Source organism: Glycine soja, chromosome 1 (assembly GCF_004193775.1).
Source record: "Glycine soja cultivar W05 chromosome 1, ASM419377v2, whole genome shotgun sequence".
Taxonomy (NCBI): domain Eukaryota; kingdom Viridiplantae; phylum Streptophyta; class Magnoliopsida; order Fabales; family Fabaceae; genus Glycine; species Glycine soja.
This window is the reverse complement of record NC_041002.1, coordinates 15,021,066-15,041,624: the sequence shown is the minus strand read 5'-3', so window position 1 is coordinate 15,041,624 and position 20,559 is coordinate 15,021,066. Positions and strand designations below refer to the sequence as shown.

Sequence of the window (20,559 nt, the reverse complement as noted above, 5' to 3'; positions counted from 1 at the left end):
TGATTCGCTCAACGCACATTAGTGAATATCGGCTTAGCGCGTGCTTTTCTCGCTCAGCGAATGGATTGAAGCGATGCGCTTAGCGGGATGACCCTTCGCTTAGCAAACATGCACAGCTCATCCTTCTTCTAGATTTTTCCTCGCGCTCAGCCAAGGAAGGTTGCGCTCAGCGGATGGCTCGCTAAGCCAGCAGATTGGCTTAGCGAGAAGGTGAAAAACAACACTTCACAAACTTGCCTAATTAACCTGAAATTGAGAGAAAATGATTATTAAACACACAAAATAGAATTACTAAGTATTTATTACCTATCTTTAACTAAAAGAACTTATAACACTACAAAATAATCATAAATTGGAGGAGTTTGATACAATTTACACAAGTTTTAAACACAAAAGTTAGTCGTATTCACCGACTAACACACTCCACCATAGAAAATGTGAACTGGCCTTTGTTGGGAGAAGCCATGATGTGGACAACTTCTGATCATCTCCTGTAATCTCTCCCAGGCTTCAGGTATACTTTCTTGCTCTCTTTGCATGAAATTCCCAATGTCCTTTATGTATTGGTTTGTCTTCATAGGAGAGAAATACTTCCTTAAGAAGGTACTGGTGGCATTAGTTCCATGTAGTGATGTTGTTCTTAGGTACTAGCACAACCAGTCTCATGCCTTACCATTAAGAAAGAAGGGAAAGTTATAAAGTCTAATGTATGTTGTTCATACCCTGTTTTGTCTCACCGTATTAGTAAACTTAATGAACTTCCTCAGGTTCTCCAACATTTGTAGGAACCCATACTTGAAGTCAAAAATGGGTCCATCTAGAAGCTTTGGCAATAGGATGGTATTGGGGTCTCCTAAGGTAGGGGTGAGGTAGTCCATCAGTGTCTTGTTAGATCAAAGCTTCAATCCCTTAGTTTTAAGTTTTAGTTTGATAATTTTGCAATGCCTAACATGTTTAATAGATGAGGCATTTGTATTAAGTGTTTAGACTAGGCATGTGTGTGATATAGTCTTAGTCTTTCTCATGCTTAGTGATTGATCAAACATAAAGTGAATGAAGTATTCTTATTCTTTAAGTTTCTTAAGAACTTACTTCTACTTGAAATTTGGCTAGCAGCACCGAATAAATTGATTGCCTCGTTTAGTAATTGAATGCCCAAGCTAGTTTCAAAAGAAGAAAGGATCTGCAACTCAGAAAAATCGATTACCCCATTTGATAATCAATTACCCAGCTCCTGGAAACAAAGAGAAGCTCTATGAGTGATTTTATCATCGATTACTACACATGATAATTGATTATCCAGTTGACACAGAAGGAACATAAATTCTCATACTGAAATGAATTAATTGATTACCCTTTTGATAATCGATTAACCAATTTCTAGAAATGCAAAACAAAGGGGATTTTGACGTATTAATCGATTACTTAGTTTTATAATTGATTAGATCTATTTTAATTGTCAAAATTTATAAATACCCTTATGTGTTTTCTTTAAAAGAGACTCCTGATTTGTTCAATTTGGAGAAAAATATTTCAAGAGAATCTTCTAAAAGAATAACACTACAATTAGTCTGAAGATTGAAGTTGATCAAAGAATCATTCATTCTACCATCATGAATTGATCATCTTGCGAATAAATATGGAAGATTAAAGATCTATGCATTTTAGGTGTATTCAATCCTTTATATTTTATTCTTTTAGATTGTGGTTCTTGGTTAGGGTTACTAGACATGTTAGAGAATTAATAAAGTTTTAATTCTTGATCTTTTCTTGTAGGGTTCAAGAGAAAGATTTAATTTCCATTAGAGAATTATGTCCCATGGTGTTTGTACTTCTCTATATGGTGGAAGTTCTAAAAGATCTTAGAACAATTGGATGTAGGTCCAAATTAAACTGAACCAGTATAAACTCTTGTGTGATTCTCTTATTCTCTATAACTCTGAGTCTTGTAATCATCTTGGTAGTGGAATTAATCTCAAGAGCCATCATAATAGGTTCTGCTAAGGGTGCATCCATTAACAGACAACCATTATTTCGTAGCATGAACTACTCTTTTGGGAAAGTTCGGATGAAAATCTTCATGGAGTCTATTAAAAAAGGCATATGGAGTGTAGTGGTTAATGGATATACCATTCCAGCCCATGTAGTTGATAACAAGACTATAGAGAAACCTTACGAGTCTTGGTTACAAGAAGAGATTAGAAAAGGTGAATATGATTCCAAGGCAATGAACATTATACATTCCTCATTATATTCTGATGAGTTTTTCAGGGTGTCCATATGCATAGCTCCCAAGAGAGATGTGGGATTTAATCCAAGTCACACATGAAGGATCACCGAAAGTAAGAAGAGCCCAGAAGAACTCACTTAGTCAAGAATACAAAACCTTTAGGATGAAGCAAGGGAAACAATAGGAGATGTGTGTCACAACCTACCCTTTGATGGGAGGGCGAGGCGAAAAGAAAAAGTGTGTCTTCTCTTGAAGAAAATGCGTGGAGTCGCCACCAACATTTATTCAAGAAAAATGTTAGAAAAACCAAAAGAGGTCTGCGAATTTTGAAAATAAGGGTTTGGGAGTTGCTTAAGCATGGAGAAGGTATTAGCACCCCACACGCCCGTCACAAGGGACGGCAGCCTTTAATCGAGTGTGCAAAACATGACTTCAAAATTGTGTATTTTCCCTTTTTATATTTTTTTTTATTTTTTTGGGGTCGAAAAGGGTGTTGCCCTTGCTCCTACATATCCTCAAGTGCAATGAGGAATTCAGACCTACGTAGTTCTTTAAGTCCCAATGTTTTGTGTGTGAAGTTGGTTTTATGTTCTTTTTTTTTTTTAAAGATTCATTTTAATTGTGAACAAAAAGGTCATTTAAGGCATTGGACCTTGAAACAATGTTTTAAATTTTGAAAAGAGGAGAGAATCATTAAGGCATTGGACCTTAAAACGATGTTCTAACTTTTGGAAAGAGGAGAGAATCGTTAAGGCGTTGGACCTTGAAACGATGTTCTAACTTTTGAAAATAGGAGAGAATTGTTAAGGCGGTGGACCTTGAAATGATCTCAAGTAATATTTGATAAAATGGTAGTTAGTTAAAAATTGATATTATCTTGGTTCCGTTTGTTAACTTCCAACCTCTTTAAAGACAACTTTACAACATTAGTGATTGGTTAAGATTGAACTTTACAAAGAAAACGAGATCACCGATGATAGATGAAGGAAATGAATATGCACAAAACACAAGGGGGACCCTTAAGGGTGCATAGATCACATTCAAATATCAAAAACAAAACTAACCGACGGTCACATGAAGAACACCGAAAAAGGAATGATGTAGGGTTCGATCACAATCGTGATTCGGTTTCGCCTCGGCTTCATTTTCTCTTCTTTCTTCTTGTTCTCTCTCAATTCTCTCAATATCCTTCAATGCTGAACCTTGGAACCCTTTACTCAGCCTCCATCACGCCTATTTATAGCTAAAAATGGCCTTTGAAACCATGGCAGCTCGCCTAGGCGAGTTGATGCTTCATTCTGAAGTAAGCTGGCTCGCCCAAGCGAGTTGGTTCCTTCACCCCTAAGCAATTTAAGGGCCCAGGCAAGCCAGAGGCTAGCCTGGGTGAGCCAGGGTCCAAAAAAATAAAAAAAGACCCTTTTGTCCCTCCTTTTTGATATTTTTTGCATTCTTGATCAAAACACTGAATGATCATCTATTTTGCACTATAACTGGTGTTTAACACCGTAAGTCGACTAGCAAGGATCAAAAGATCAACGAATGATAGTCCCCAGACAAAATTAGGGTATGACAGTTGCCCCTCTTTACTTACTAATTTCGTTCAAGTGATCTTTCTATTCGACCGGGCAACTGGCAAAAACCAAGGAAGAAAAACCTGTAAACAAAAAAGGACATTGAAGTCATGTAAAGCGTAAAAAGGGAGGACATGGAAGTCCTATAGAGCAGAAGACATTTGAAGTTTTTTTTAAAGCATAGAAACAAAGGATGTTGAGTCCTATGAAGCACAAAGACAAGGACATTGAGTCCTATAAAAGACAGAAGACGTTAAGGTCTTATAAAGTGTAAAAGATAGAAAACATTGAAGTCTTTTGAAAGCATAAATGACTAAAGACATTGAAGTATTTGAAATGTAAATGAAGACATTGTAGTCTTTTGAAAGCATAAATGATTGAAGACATTGAAGTCTTTGAAATGTAAATGAAGACATTGTAGTCTTTTGAAAGCATAAATGACTGAAGACATTGAAGTCTTTGAAATGTAAATGAAGACATCGTAGTCTTTTGAAAACGTAAATGACTGAAGACGTGGAAGTCTTTGAAATGTAAATGACAGAGGACTTTGAGTCCTATGCAAGCATAAAGATAGAGGACTTTGAGTCCTATGAAAGATAAAGCGAGGACTTTGAGTCTGGTGAAAGATAAAGGCGAGGACTTTGAGTCCTGTGAAAGATAAAAGCAAGGACTTTGAGTCCTATAAAAGATAAAAGCGAGGACTTTAAGTCCTGTGGAAGATAAAAGTGAGGACTTTGAGTCCTGTGAAAGATAAAAGCGAGGACTTTGAGTCCTATGAAAGATAAAGGAAAGGACGTTGAGTCCTATGAAACAAGCTAATAAGCACTAGTACCAAAGGGCTCAATCTTATGAAAAAGCAAGAGGTTTACTCTTTGAGAAGGCCTCTCATCCTAAACTTAAAAGATAGGACATTAGATTTGGAAAATTGGTATATAAATAGAAATTTACACACTTAAAGTCTAATATGAACATGATTTTTGGGATGCAGATGCATGCAACCTTCATCTTGAAATGCTAGTAATGCGAAAGGTTTTGAATCAAGAAAATTGTGTAATGCTCATGACATTCTTTCCTATTTTTGTGATTTTGATTTGATTTTTCTTTTTGCTTTTTATTTCTTTTTGTGGAAAACACAGATTGACTATCTCTTTCTGAAAGACGTGATAACTCATGAGACCTTATCCTATCTTTTGCAAATCTCTTTGGGGACTCCCTCAGAGTGTATATTTTGTTTGATTTAGTCACTTGACAATTTTGGGTAACGGCAATGGAGCCATTTGACATTTAATCAATCAATTGAAATACTGATCCTAGGGTTCATCCCTTTTTTTGTTTTAAAACCTTATATTATGCTGCACAGCAAGGAAACATAAGGTTTTGGGATCGATCATGCGCCCCATTGAAGGATGGCAATGGATTGTCACACTTTGGTATGTGACTGTCGCAACCTACCCTTCGGTGGGAGGGCGAGGCAAAATAAAAAGGTGCATCTTTTTATGAAGAAAATGCGTAGAGTTGCCACCAACATTTATTCGAGGAAAATGTTAGAAAAACCAAAAAGACGAAGGTCTGCGGATTTTGAAAATGAGGGTTCGGGAGTTGTTTACGCATAGGGAAGGCATTAGTACCCCACGTGTCCACCACAAGGGACGGTAGCCTTTAATCGAGTGTGCAAAACATGACTTCGAAATTGTGAATTTTTCCTTTTTATATTTTTTATTTTTTTGGGGTCGACAAGGGTTTTGCCCTTACTCCTACGTATCCTCAGGTGCGATGAGGAATTCAGACCTACATAGTTCTTTAAGTCTGAAAGAATGATTTTAATTGCAAACATTGAAGTCTTTTGAAATGTAAATGAAGACATTGTAGTCTTTTGAAAGCGTAAATGACTAAAGACATTGAAGTCCTTTGAAATGTAAATGAAGACATTGTAGTCTTTTGAAAGCGTAAATGACTGAAGACATTGAAGTATTTTGAAATGTAAATGAAGACATTGTAGTCTTTTGAAATGTATTGAAGTCTTGACAAAAGACATTGAAGTTTTTCAAATGTATTTAAGTCTTGAAAAAAGACATTAAAGTTTTTGAAATGTAAAGAAGACATTGAAGTCTTGATAAAATATATTGAAGTCTTTGAAATGTAAAGAAGATATAGAAGTCTTGACAAAAGACATTGAAGTCTTCGAAAATGTAAAAAATACATTTAAGTCTTGACAAAAGATATTGAAGTCTTTGAAAATGTAAAGAAGACATTAAAGTCTTGAGAAAAGACATTGAAGTCTTTGGTATGTAAAGAAGACATTGATGTCTTGACAAAAAACATTGAAGTCTTTGGAATGTAAAGAAGACATTGAAGTCTTGACAAAAGACATTGAAGTCTTTGGAATGTAAAGAAGACATTGAAGTCTTGAAAAAACACATTAAAGTCTTTGAAAATGCAAAGAAGACATTGAAGTCTTAACAAAAGGCATTGAAGTCTTGACAAAAGACATTGAAGTCTTTAAAATGTAAAGAAGACATTGAAGTCTGACAAAAGACATTGAAGTCCTTGAAATGTAAAGAAGACATTTAAGTCTTAACAAAAGACATTAAAGTCTTTGAAAATGTAAAGAAGACATTGAAGTCTTGACAAAAGACATTGAAGTCTTTGAAAATGTAAAGAAGACATTGAAGTCTTGACAAAAGACATTGAAGTCTTTGGAATGTAAAGAAGACATTGAAGTCTTGACAAAAGGCATTGAAGTCTTTGAAATGTAAAGAAGAGATTGAAGTATTGACAAAAGACATAGAAGTCTTTGAAAATGTAAAGAAGACATTGAAGTTTTGACAAAAGACATTGAAGTCTTTGAAAATGTAAAGAAGACATTGAAGTCTTGACAAAAGACATTGAAGTCTTTGGAATGTAAAGAAGACATTGAAATCTTGACAAAAGACATTGAAGTCTTTGGAAAGTAAAGAAGACATTGAAGTCTTGACAAAAGGAATTAAAGGATCCCTGAGCCCCCTGGCTATGTATTTCAGCTATTTTGGGTGAAAAAAATTGTTTCCGTGATGAAAATCCAAGCCGAGGTGCTTCCGTAACGCTTCCGAGATGTTTCCGTAAGCAAATCCGTGAAGGTTTTCGTCCGTTCTTCACCGTTCTTCATCCATTCTTCAATCTTCAACTGGTAAGTTTTTGAATCCGAGACTTTCAATTCATTTCTTGTTTTTTTTTAAGCTTTTATCTTTATTTCGTTCATTTTCGATTTCTTTTCTTTCGTCTTTAACGCGCTTTTACCGTTTATTTAAGTCGTTTTCTCACCTAATAAATGATAAAATGAATTTCAACCGATCATTTGTGTTGTAATCTCGTTTAATCACTTTTGGAACAAAATATAACCGATCGTTCACGCTATAACCTCGGTTAAACCAAAAAAAGTAAAAATAAAATAATCAAAATATCTTTGAATAAAATAATCAAAAAATCAATCGGACGTTTTTCTTTGGAAGTTTCCTTGAATGAATTGATTAATAACCAAAGTGAAACTAAGACTAAAATCAACTCACAAATCAAGTTTTGTCCGAAAAATCACTAAAAATCGTTTTAAGGTCCAATGCCTTAAACGGTCCTCTTTGCTTTTATCGGTTAACATGGACCGTTCAAAAGCATAAAATCAACCTGTAACTTTACCGTTTTTGCAAGATCTACGTAGGTCTGATTTCCTCATCGCAATTGAGGATACGTAGGAGCAAAAGCCCCGCTTTTGTCGACCACCCCAAGAGATCGTTAATGGTCCAATGCCTTAACGTTTCTCTCCTTTCAAAAACAAGAGATCGTTAATGGTCCAACGCCTTAACGTTTCTCTTCTTTCAAAATCAAAAGACCGTTTAATGGTCCAACACCTTAAATGACCTTTTGTTCAATAAAAACATATTTTGCAAAAAAAGACAAAAACAACTTAACCAAACACTTTGTTCCGAAAAGAACTACGTAGGTCTGATTTCCTCATCACAATTGAGGAATACGTAGGAGCAAAGGGAAAACACCCTTGTCGACCACAAAAAGAGAAAAATATAAAAAAAAGGGCATAAAAGATATAAGAACGTAAAGGGAACGTAAAAATCAAAGTCATGTTTGCACATTCGATTAAAGGCTGCCGTCCCTTGTGACGGACGTGTGGGGTGCTAACACCTTCCCCGTGCGTAAATACAACTCCCGAACCTTTCACTTAAAAGTTCGTAGATCGCGTCTTTTCCGATTTTGCCGACGTTTTCCTCAAATAAACGTTGGTGGCGACTCCGCGCGTATTCCTTTCGTGGAACACGCATCCCGCGAGTCACGCGTCGCCCTCCCGCCGAAGGGTAGGTTGCGACAGTTGGCGACTCCACTGGGGACTGTTTTTAGAGAGTTAGGCCATTTTATCTTGTGCAATGTTTTACCATGACTTACTCCTTTGTTGGTTTTCCTTCATTATGTTCTTGTATATATAACTCTTTGATGCTTTTAGTGCATTTTTTGTATGCTTGAGGTAAATATTTATTCATTTGATGCACACAAACACTAACACTATTTGCACACACGGTGAGTTGAAAAAGGGCCCTATACCCGGGTTCGTGGGAACATAAGGAGTGGAGGTGAATCCGTGATCATGCTAGGTCTCCGACTTGCTTGATTACAGTGAACCCTCATCTAGAGTTTTTCTCTTTGAAAACATATTGTTGCTAGTAGTCCCTACTGCTGCAGTATGTTCTTCGAAGGGGATGATACCTCTAGAAACCATCAAGAGAGATATGACTACCTTGGGGGTTATTACTAAAAGCCTAGTTAGCTCTCTCCCTTATAGGTCCCTTAAATAGGGGCACGGAGCAAACACGCTGCGTGCCATTTTTCACACTGCCATGCATAAGTGTCATATACCATTTTGCTTATATTCAGTGAGTATTGTCATACTATGTACATTCCCGTGTTGCGCCTTTCGCATATGCATCGCACATGGGTTCTGTCTTGATCCCCTCTGTAAACAAACCAACGAAGGGTCCGTGTCACCGTTTTAAATACATACGTTGGGGCACTTTGCTACCCCTAGACGTTGTATCTAAGAAGGAGACAGTTTCTCGGGCTCCCGTATTCGTAAATTGCATCTGTGTCATATGCATTTCTTCATGCATTCATCCATTCCACCCATGATAGATGTCGGAGTTTTGATTCCCACTAGATTTTATTTCACTTTAGTAAAACATGGGATCAAGTCAAAAGCCTTCGCTTAAAAAGAGGGTCTATCAAGTCAAAATCAAGATCTTAGAGGTCACTAGTTTACGAGAGTTGGGGCAATTAATGGGTCAACTTCAACGGCAAGCCTTCCGCAAAGCCTATGGTAAGATTTGGGACCTAGCTAGGATAGAAGTCTCCATGGAACTGATTGTATCCCTTTCCCAGTATTATGACCAGCCCCTAAGGTGCTTCACATTTGAGGACTTCCAGCTAGTGCCGACTGTGAAAGAGTTTGAAGAAATCCTGGGATGCCCACTGGGAGGAAGGAAGCCATATCTTTTCTCTGGGTTCTATCCCTCCACAACAAGAGTTGCCAAGGTAGTGAAAATCTCAGCACAAGAGTTGGACCGTGTAAAGCAAAACAGAAATGGAGTAGTCGTAGTACCAAGGAAGTGTTTGGAGGAAAGGGCAAAGGCCTTGGCAAAATCAAGGTGAATGGGCTTCTTTTATTGACATCTTGGCGCTTTTGATCTTTGGAGGTGTCCTCTTTCCAAATATGGAAGGGTTAGTGGACCTAGTAGCGATTGACGCTTTCCTCACCTTTCATCATGGCAAGGAAAGCCCGGTCGTCGCCATTTTGGCCATGCATGACACGTTCAACCAGAGATGTGAAAAGAGCGGCGCAAGAATTGTTTGTTGTACACCGGCTCTCTATGTGTGGCTGGTTTCGCATCTTTTTCTCCAAGAAGGTAGGCCCGTCTATCCGCTACAAGGTCATCGCTCGCGCGTCGAAAAAAGAAAGACGAATTGGGACCAACTCTTGGCTAGCATAGAGGGGCGTCTGTTAATTGGTTCCCTCGCTAGAAGGAAGGAAGAATCAGGATTCTATCTTCATGCGAAGGATTTCCAAATGTTCCCTTAATGGGAACAAGGGGTTGTATAAATTATAATCCTGTCCTCGCCATAAGACAGCTTGGCTACCCCATGAGAGGAGCGCCATTAGACGAAAGCATCACACCTTTCATTACACGGGGTTTCAGTGACCCCAATGCAAAGGTACTCCAAGGAGTTCGCAAGGCATGTGATGCAGTGTGAAGAAAGGACAGAGAGCTTAGGGGAAGCAGTAATGGGATCATCGGCGGCTATCATAAGTGGCTGAGAGTCCGGACACAAGGATTGGATTGGCTCCTAAATCTAAAGACTGTGAGAGACGATGAGGTTAAAGCTTCGGAAGAAAGTGATGAGGTACAAGCCCTAAAGGCAGAGCTTGAAAGAGCCCGGGTAGTCAAAGAGAAGTTCAAATCCATAGCCATCAAAGTCTGAAGAGAGTATGATGAACTAAGGGACGTCAATATGGCCACCGCTGAAGCCTTGGAACGAGAAACCAAGAAGGCCTGAAAGGAAGAACACGACCAAAACAAAGTTTTGAGGGGCTTTATAGGGCAGCAATAGTGAGCTCAAGCTCCGAAGAGGTGAAAGGAATCATCACGGGTCAAAGGCATGATCATGAAGGACGAGCTAAAGGCTTGCCTTAGGTCGAAAAGAAATTTGTCCCAACAGTTAAGCGAGACTGAAGGGAATATGTGGGCCATCATCGATGAGTGCAAAGAGAAGCTAAATCTAGCAGCGACTCACAAGCAAAGGCTAGAGGATGAGTACGCCAAGATATCAGCAGAAAGGGAAGCAAGGGAAAGGGTAATTGATTCATTGCACCAAGAGACAACAATGTGGATGGACCAATTTGCTCTTACTTTGAACAGGAGTCAAGAACTTCCCCGATTGCTAGCCAAGGCCAAAGCAATGGCGGACACCTACTCCGCCCCCGAGGAGATCCACGGACTTCTCAGCTATTGTCAGCATATGATAGACTTAATGGACCATATGATTAGAAACCGCTAGGAAGTTTGTATTGTCGCTCAGATCTTGACTAGTTATAACTTTTTGAATAAAATGAGTTTATCCCACGTTTTTACTCCAAAAATCAGTGCGAATCAAGTCACTCCCGCATTTTATCTCTAGCATGCATTGTATGTTGGTCTCATCCTTTGTCACGGGAAGCCAGAAGGTCCATATCACCTTCTTAACTGTACACATAGGGCACTGCGCCCCCAAATGCGCAAGTAAGAAGAGATAATTTTTTGGGCTCTCGTGTCCGTAAATGCATTCATATCATGCATCGCATAAACATCTCTTCATGGCATCATAATGAACATATTGTTCCTGCATTTGTCTGTTATCATATTACAGCCTCAAAATTTGCATGAGTCATGGCATCATCATGCATATGCGTTCAACAAACTTTTTTATCTGCAAAATTGCATACCATTTGTTTTCATGTTTGCTCATCCTTGCGTTTTCCTCTACAAAACAAAAACAAAAAAGGGGAAGCGTGAAACTGCACACTACATTCTCAGTTGCATGTGTTAGGCACCATGAGCCAACCATGTTGGGATCATAAACCCATTTCTAAAAAAAAAAAAAAAACACACAACAACAAAACAAAATAATTGAACATGGTACCTAATGCATGGTTAACTAGGAAATGGTGTTTCTTCGGGCATCTCAATTTCATAATTACATTTTCCGTGCATAAGCTTAAAGTATGCCCGAGTCATTCATCCCTATGAGATGTTGTTGAAGTATTGGCGATCAGAATTGCCATTCCTTGGATTATAGGGTTGAACCAAGCTCATGCTTTTACAAAAAGGTTCATCAAGTCAAGTTGAAATATGGAAGTAACCGTCTTGCAAAATTGGGGCAAAAGATGAATCGAGTCACATCACTGCTTCGTCTACTGCCAAACATATTTAGGATTGTTGATGTCCTTGTTACTTCCAGTTTCACCTTGACAAAGATGTCATGGACCATGTTGAAAATCTAAATTGATTCAACCCCATATCCTGCGTAAAAATTCGCAATACTTCAACTGTACATCATTCGCATGCATCCATGCTTTTCATTGGTTGCATTGCTCATTGCATTCTTTCCTTGAAAAATAAAATAAAATAAAATAAAATGAACTTAATCATTGTTATCAAAAAGAAAAGGACACGCTTTACGACGCCCTTACCGAACTCGTGCTAGAGCTAGAGTAATGGGTGAAGCAGAGGAGGTGCAAGAGAAGATGAAGGCCGAAATGGAGGCCATGAAAGAGCAAATGGCCACAATGATGGAGGCCATGATGAGCATGAAGAAGATAATGGAAGCCAATGCGGTTATAGTTGCCGCTACTAGCGCTGTCGCTAAGGTGAACCCGATGCTCCCATCTGGCCTCAAGCAAATGAATCATCCAACCTCAAATATGGTAGGCAAAGATTTGGGAAGTACGGATGACCCCATGATGTGCAAATTCAAAACAAGCACGCCTTCCCGCCATATGGCTTGCCTCCCAAACTATACACCACCCAATGTGGCGTACATTCCCAAATGAGGATGTCAATAACTCCACACCCATACTCATTAAGAGCCAACAACCTCAATCTGATCATGCACATGTCTCTCGACCCATGGAGGAGACACATGGAATGCCCCACCACAATCTAGCCGACTTCGAGCCTTGCCTCGGATATGCCACTGAAGGGCAAGCAGTTGGTGGTATACCCCTGCAAAACACTTTGGAGGGCCCTCAGTGTCACCCACAACCACAACCCTCACATTCCACAGCGGTTAAAAACCCTCATGCTATGGCAGAAATGGGAAAGAGGAAAGGCTCAGGGCCATTGAAGGAGGTAAAGATTATGCCTTTGCTAACCTAGAAGAGTTGTTCCTAGTACCCAATATCATCACCCCTCCCAAGTTCAAGGTGCTGGACTTTGACAAGTACAAGGGGACTACTTGCCCCAAGAACCATCCAAAGATGTATTGTCGGAAGATAAGGGCATACGCAAAGATGAGGAACTGCAAATACATTTCTTCCAAGAAAGTCTTACTGGGGTAGCTGTTACCTGGTACACTAACTTGGAACCTTGCCGGGTCCATACTTGGAAGGACCTAATGGTTGCCTTCGTTAGGCAGTATCAGTACTATTCTGATATGGTTCCGGATAGGATGCAACTACAGAACATGTGCAAAAAGGGAGACGATAATCGTGATCGTAGACACATTATCGGTACTCTACTATGAAAAGATGGTGGGCTACGCACCCTCAAAGCTTTGCAGATTTGGTCTTCGCCAGTGAAAGGATCAATGTAGGTCCGAAAAGAGGCAAATTTGATCATCCTACTAGGACGACTGAGAAAACTGGGGCAAATGAAGAGGGTGAGAAAGAGGGAGAAACCCATGTTGTGACTGTCATTCCTATACGGCCAAGTTTCCCACCAACCCAACAATGTCATTACTCAGCCAATAACAAACCTCCTCCTTACCCACCACCCAGTTATCCACAAAGGCCATCCCTAAATCAACCACAAAGCCTGTCTACCGCACTTCCAATGCGAAGACCACCTTTAGCACAAACCAAAAAACACCAACAAAAAGGAATTTTGTAGAAAAAGCCTGTAGGGTTCACCCCAAATTCCGTTGTCATATGCTAAACTTGATCCCATATCCACTCGATAATTCAATGGTAGCCATAACCCCAACCAAGGTTCCTCAACCTCCATTTTTCTAAGGATACGACTCGAACGCAACGTGTGCTTATCATGGAGGAGCCCCGGGGCATTCCGTTGAGCATTGTATGACCCCGAAGCATAAAGTGTGAAGTCTAATTGATACGGGCTGGCTGAAATTTGAGGAGAATTGCTTGTTGAATCCTAACATTGACAAGCAACACCATACATGGGGCAATTCTGGAAGATGTTGTTATGACTCATCAGGATTTTCAAGTTTATGCCATTATTATAAACCACAGTTACAATGCTAAATGATATGGATAAAATGGACATCCTTGTCTCTCACACCCTCTCACAAACACATCTTTGCTTATTCAACATCCACCGGAATGTGAGTGTAAGCCATTGGTCTGTTTGCTCAAGCAACCTACGCTCCTGAGTGTTGACTTCCAAGACCGTTCAATCAGAGATTACTCATCTTGCACATTGGTGGGGGTGTCGTAAAACGACGAGTAAAGTAAAAAAAAAAAAAGAAGAGGGGGCATTTGATTGACTGTGTTTTCAAGTAAAAATATAGACGTTCATGTGACTTCATTTTATCATTCCGGAAAGTTTGTCTTCTTAGAAAAGCGAGTTGTCAAGAATAAGATGTTGGACAAATGGCCTCAGTTATCTTAAGAAAGGGGGGGTTGAATTAAGATGCAAAGACTATTCCCCAATTAAACTTTCACTCTCTCTTTTCGGATTAACAATGCACCCTTAACGTAAATTACTCAAAAGACAATTCAAAATAAACTTCTTTGAAGAAAAAGATAAATAACAATAAATAAAAGAAGTTTAAGGGAAGAGAGGAATGCAAACTCATTTATACTGATTCGGCCACTTCTCGTACCTACGTCCAGTCTTCAAGTAACCCACTTGAGATTTTTCACTCTCTTTGTAAAACTCCTTTTACAAAGTTTGAACCACACAGGGACAACCCTTCCCTTGTGTTCAAGAATCCTCTACAACAAGAGACTCTCAGTCTCTTAATCCCTTTTCAGAAGTAAGAAGAAGAGAAGAAGAAATCTCTCTTAAAAGGGATAGATTGTACAATGAAGATCAATCAAAATTCCTTATCGAATATGCAAGTGGTTGACCAAGGAATCTTTTTGAGAAGATAAGACATTTCAGTTCAGAAAAACTCTCTTAATCTTTTGAGAGGATAAAACCATTTTGGGCAATGAAAACTCTCTTTAAATTTGTGCTTCCAAGCCACCTTTGATGGCCATTCATAAACCATTTGAATAGATGTGACTCTTGGAAATTATTTTCCGAAAATCCCCTCTGGTAATCAATTACAAGACTTGTGTAAACGATTATAGGTTTTAAAATTTGAATTAAAACGTTCAATAAACTGCTGGTAATCAATTACCATCCATGTGTAATCGATTACACATTATAAATTTTGAATTCAAATTTCTAGTGACTGTTATAAACATTTTCAGCTGCTGGTAATCTACCAGAAAGCAAATCTCAATTTGAAATGATAGAATTCTTTGGTCAAACCTTTTGTTTTTCAATTTGGAAACTTCTTCCTAAGATTCTAGAGATCAACTTGATCATATATCTTGATTTTCTTGGATTCTTGTCTCGAATAAAACTTAGAAGCACTTGATCCTTCGGCATCATCAAAACATCAAAACATCTTGCTTCTACATAGGAGTCATTTGACTTAATCCATCGAAAAATCCTTCAACTATTTCTCGTCCTTGGAAAATTCTTTTTGCAAGAATCAACTGCTTCTTTCATTCTTCCTCACTACGAGGCTATGAAAACAAGACAACAATTGGTACCTCTAAGCCCTACACTGGGGCAACGAAAGGCACCATGCAAAAACCTCAAGCGAACCTAGGGGCAGATTAGAAGTTTTCACCCAATAGGTTCCCAGCTACAAGGTCATGATGAAAGATAACAATTGGTACCTCAAAGCCTTACACTGGGGCAATGAGGGGCATCGTGCATGAGCCTTAAGTGAACATAGGGGCAGATCAAAAGTTCACACCCGTCGATGTTTTTAAACAAGAAAAAAAAGGGGGAGACAAGCCCTGGAATTTCAATAGATTGATTAAACATCAAACGACTCCATTCCCGTCACTCCAAAACGGTCAAGTGACTAAATCAAACAGAACATACACTTTGAGGGAGTTCCCGGAGAGATTTGCAAAAAGATAGGATGAGGTTGCATGAATTATCACCTCTTTCAAAAGGACAGTCAATCTGTGTTTTCCAAAAAATTAAATCAAAATCAAAATCACAAAATAGGGAAAGAATGTCATGAACGTTGTACAACTTTCCATTACATTGCATTGTTTCATATGAAGTCTGCATTTACCGCATTTCAAGACAAAGGTTGCATGCATCTGCATCCCTAAAAGTCATGTTGACTGCATAGATTTCCTACATCTAATATCTAGTCGTGTGGATTTGGGATGATCGACCCTCTCGATGAGTCGATCTCTTGCTTTCTCATAAGGGTGAACCCTTGGGTACTAGTTACCCTCACCGTCAGAGGACTACACGTCCTCACCTTCAGAGGGCTACACGCCCTCGCCTACAGAGGGCTGGACGCCCTCACCTTTAGAGGACTACACATCCTCGCCTTCAGAGGACTGCACGTCCTCACCATGAGAGGACTACACGTCTTCGCCTTGAGAGGACTACACGTCCTCACCATCAGAGGGCTGCACGCCCTCACCTCCAGAGGACTACATGTCCTCGCCTTGAGAGGGCTACACGCCCTCACCTTGGGTACTAGTTACCCTCACCGTCAGAGGACTACACGTCCTCACCATCAGAGGGCTGCACGCCCTCACCTCCAGAGGACTACATGTCCTCGCCTTGAGAGGGCCCTCACCTTGGGTACTAGTTACCCTCACCGCCAGAGGACTACACGTCCTCGCCTTGAGAGGACTACACGTCCTCACCATCAGAGGGCTGCACGCCCTCACCTCCAGAGGACTACACGTCCTCGCCTTGAGAGGGCTACACTCCCTCATCTTGGGTACTAGTTACCCTCACTGTCAGAGGACTACACGTCCTCGCCTTTAGAGGACTACACGTCCTCGCCAACAGAGGGCTGCACGCCCTCACCTTGAAAGGACTACACGTCCTCACCAACAGAGGGCTGCACGCCCTCACCTTGAGAGGACTACACGTCCTCGCCATCAGAGGGTTGCACGCCCTCACCTTCAGAGGGCTACACGCCCTCGCCATCAGAGAACTGCATGTCCTCACCTTCGTAGGGCTACATGCCCTCACCTTTAGAGGACTACACGTCCTCGCCAACAGAGGGCTGCACGCCCTCACCTTGAAAGGACTACACGTCCTCGCCAACAGAGGGCTGCACGCCCTCACCTTGAGAGGACTACACGTCCTCGCCATCAGAGGGCTGCACGCCCTCACCTCCAGAGGACTACACATCCTCGCCTTGAGAGGGCTGCACGCCCTCACCTTTAGAGGGCTACATGTACTCATTTTCAGTGTGCTCCACATCCACACCTTAAGAGAATTTAAGGTCCTCTGCCCTTAAATGCTTAACCGAGACTTGCACTCCCGGTTAAGGGGCCAGTAGTTTCCTTTTAGCGGTTCCTAGGCCACCCCCTGATATTGGAGGAGGGCCAACTGTGCGAGCACAACCAGAAAGGGAGGCTATCACACAGCTACTATGCATACCGGGGCAAGATTTCACCCGTGCCACTGCAAAGAGACGAGTGCGGATCATGCGCACCAACATGACCACTCTTACACAGATATAGATGACATTGCTACTTAGCAACATTCTGCCCAGCGACCGCATTGCCAATGGACCTGCAAAAGTATCAGTTGGTTTGTGTCGTCCCGACATGGGTAAGTATGCATATGGTTCAACTGATTTCTGATACCATCTATTGTTTGCAGGGATCGCACCCACAAAGACACCCAGTGGACCTGAAGAAGTCCAACAGGGCCCTGGGGTTTCCAGCTCTGGTTACGGGCCTCTATCGGCCCTATAGGGCGCCCGTCCCCCCAGCAAGCTCATGCCATCATGACATAGGTAAGTATGCACCTCCCCCAACTGATTTTTGATGTCATCTATTGTTTGCAGGGATCGTGCCCGCAAGACACCTAGTGGACTCGAAGAAGGCCAACAGGGTCTTGGAGTTGCTAGCTCTAAATACAGGTCTCTGTCAGTTCAAGGGAGTGCCTGTTGCCCCCAGCAAGGTCATCAGGCCCCCTACCAATCGAGCTTTCATCAAGAAGTACTGCGCCCCCAGGCAGACGCAGGGCGAAACACCACAGCAGCATTGGGATGGCCGGTAGCGGGCAATAGACACACCGCCACCACCTCTAAAGTTCACCTCAGCTCATCCATAAAAAGGTTAGAGCGTTGCCTACGACACATGGCCGACCAGCAGGCTACCAAGTCCAAAGCCAAAGATAAGCAAAAGTACTAGGTCCGTGACCAACAAGTCATAAGGCGTCCAGCTCAAGACGTTAAAGAAGCGCTACTAGTAGGCAACCTAGTAACTTTTAAATTTCTGCTTGCTATTTGATCACCTTTTGTTTCTCAAGTCATATTGGGACACACCTAGTTGCTCATGATCCTAAGAATTTAAATAAAACGAGCACAAGCTCGGAAGGTAGTCATACCTCACAAAATATATGTATGCGTGTTTAGGTAGTGAAAAATACCTTAGATATGCATGTATGTAATTTAGGTAGCAAACAACTACCTCACAAAATATATATATGTATGTTTAGGTAGCAAGATACCTTGGATATGCATGTATATAGAAAAAATACCTCACAAAAATATACACATGTTTAGGTAGCAAAATACCTCATGGAAAAAAAAGGAGAGAAAAAAAGAAAAAATAAGTTGTCTAGCTGAAAAACCAACATGCTTTTGAAAAGAGATGCTTCCAACTTTTCTTTGAAAAAATAACTAGTTTTTGAAAAAAATGTGTGTACACCTGAAGGGTGAACGCTGTGAAAATTTTCCCGGACGCCCAAAATGGACTCGGATGAATGCACAAATGGATAAAAGAACATATTTTGGAAACATTGGGTTGACTAAAATAGAGGAAATGAATCCTGAGCCCTAGCATCACATGACCATAAAAATTTGACACTTGAGTGTCCACATAGGTGCATGCATGACCAGTTTTGAATAAAATTTCCAAATCATCATTTTTGCATTTGTGTCATGGAAATAATATGGGGCATCCCTTTTTATCCTTGAACCAAACCAAACCCTGACATGTATCATGTCTAGCCATTCTACAAGCCTTGAGCCAAAATCCTAAATCACCATAAACCTTGACCCAGGGTGAGAATGTCGATCCTTACCCTCGGAAGCAAAAAAAAAAGAAGAGAAGGAAAATTTCCAATCAAAGAGAAAGCAAAAAAAGGAAAGGAAATTCCCAATCAAAGAGTGGGATAAAGCGAAAAGAAAAGAAAGAAAATTCCCAACCAAAGGATGGGAGAAAGCAAAAAAGGAAGGAAAGAAAGCTCCCGATCAAGGATCGAAAGGAAACAGAAGAAATGTGCAGAAAGGTCCTTGGACCAGACAATATCTGAACAATACAGAATTGTCACCAAATACACAAAAAGAAGGAAAGGAAACCACAACCTAAAGTGGTCTTCTCCCTTTGATCGCCAACCAAAATTTTGTGCGTCGGTGACTTGCTCGCCTCGCGTCAAACAAAAACAGAAAAGGAAAAAGCCAAAAAAATCAAAAGCCGAAAAACCCACCAAAAGAACCCATCCCCAAGGAAAGTCCTATTGATCCATGATCACGCATGTAATCTTTGATTTGATAGGAAATAATTAGCAAAGTCAAGTCGTGACATATCTATGGTTCGGAATTAGGATGAAACACTTACCTGTGCGAGGTTGATACACTCTGAGTGATTTTCTTCTATTTTTGTTGAACCCAGTGTTTCCTCTAAATGGTCATTTAGAAACGAAATGCTAACATCCAAAATCTCATTTATGGTTATGGGGGGGTTTCATCAGCAGACTCTCCTTCCCCGGTAGACGCATTGTTTTTCACTCAAAAAAGCATATGCTGCTCTAATCAGTTGGAATATTTGTCTCTTTACTAAAGCATGTTTGCTTTTTAGTGGATGAAACACCGAGACTTTTTCAAGTCTCACAAGTTATCCAGAACTACGTAGGTCTGAGTTCCTCATTTGAGGATACGTAGGAGCAAAAGCCCTGTTTTTGTCGACCACACCGCTTTTTGTTACCATGACCCAAGAGCTGGTAGCCCGCGGAGACACCTTACGGTTATCTGCACCTCGTCATTCAGTGACCCCAAGTGCGATTGACGAGCAGAGGCCAATGTGGTCATCTGCGCCCCTTCCGAAGATGTCGGCATCCTCCGGTGGAGACTTTTTCAAGTCTCACAAGTTATCAAGAACTACGTAGGTCTGAGTTCCTCATTGGAGGATACGTAGGAGCAAGAGCCTCGCTTTTGTCGGCCACCCTCACAAGTTCTGTCATGCTGGCACTGGAGTCACGTGACATGCGGAAATACTCGAGTGGTTGTCCGCACTTTCAAAACTTTTTGCTGTCTGTAAGACGAAAAGCCTGATAGCACGCAGAGACTAACGTCGTCTTCTGCGCCCTTCGTCAATCGCGGCCGACAAGCCCGTTGACACGCGGAGATTTACGTCATCTTCTGCGCTCACAAGATCTGTCATACTGACTTTTGAGTCACGCTGACGAGCGGAAATACCCGAGTGGTTATCCGTATAAACATTCTTTTTTGCTGTCTGTAAGACGAAAAGCCTGATAGCACGCAGAGACTAACGTCGTCTTCTGCGCCCTTCGTCAATCGCGGCCGACAAGCCCGTTGACACACGGAGATTTACGTCATCTTCCACGCTCACAAGATCTGTCATACTGACATTTGAGTCACGCTGACGGGCGGAAATACCCGAGTGATTATCCGTATAAACATTCTTTTTGCTATCTGTAAGACGAAAAGCCT

General features: G+C 40.8%; 1 non-coding gene across 1 annotated transcript; it reads left to right on the top strand.

Annotated features, from left to right (window-relative positions):
- Window positions 1-459: 459 nt before the first annotated feature.
- On the top strand, window positions 460-564 carry LOC114368442. The gene has a single exon (XR_003657342.1). It is a non-coding gene; the product is annotated as a small nucleolar RNA R71 (small nucleolar RNA).
- The last annotated feature ends 19,995 nt before the right edge of the window (window positions 565-20,559 follow it).